Below are 757 nucleotides of genomic sequence, written 5' to 3'. Positions count from 1 at the left end.
AGAGAGAGAGAGAGAGAGAGAGAGAGAAAGAGCAAAAGAGAGATTGAGAGAGCAAGAGAGAGAATTAGAGAGAGGGAGAAAACAGCTCTGACCCAACTCTCGTCCGGAAATGTTCTGCCCCCATCTTTTTCAAAACTTTTTGCTTCATCTTACCGTGGCTTGCAGAAGACAGAGTTCGATTATTGTGTTGGTAGGGGTATTTTTTTTTCATCGAGTAGGGGACATACGACAGTCTGTCCGCTTGAACGCCGTCACAGGCAAAACAGCACATCATGTAATCCGTGTCCAAGTGTCCATCGTCTGTATTTACACAACAGGTGCACCGTAACCGCCCAGGGCCGGCTAATTATCCAAACTGATGGTAGTGATTAAACAGACATGGAAGACTGATTGGAAAACATAAAGAACAATACAGACAGGGAAGACTAAATTGAAAACATAGAGGATAGGACAGACAGGGAAGACTGATTTTTAAAACATAGAGTACATGACAAACGGGGGGACTGATTTGAAAACAAAGAGAACAAACACATTTTGCTACCGATTTGAACTTTTATTTCTGTACTTCTGATTTCACATAGTTTACAACACATTGGCGCGCCTCTGACAAAGCAGTGCGGCGGCCGCCGGGATGTACATTTTACATGTTCTATGCTCTGCGTAGTACCGTGTTGGCCGCTCGGTTCCAACCAGAAAGTGGGCCGTTGCCCGAACGATCGTTTTCCCGGCCACCCTTCTGGTTTGAACAGAGCGTTAC

Source organism: Aplysia californica, unplaced genomic scaffold (assembly GCF_000002075.1).
Source record: "Aplysia californica isolate F4 #8 unplaced genomic scaffold, AplCal3.0 scaffold00219, whole genome shotgun sequence".
NCBI classification, from domain to species: domain Eukaryota; kingdom Metazoa; phylum Mollusca; class Gastropoda; order Aplysiida; family Aplysiidae; genus Aplysia; species Aplysia californica.
This window is presented reverse-complemented; position numbering follows the sequence as displayed.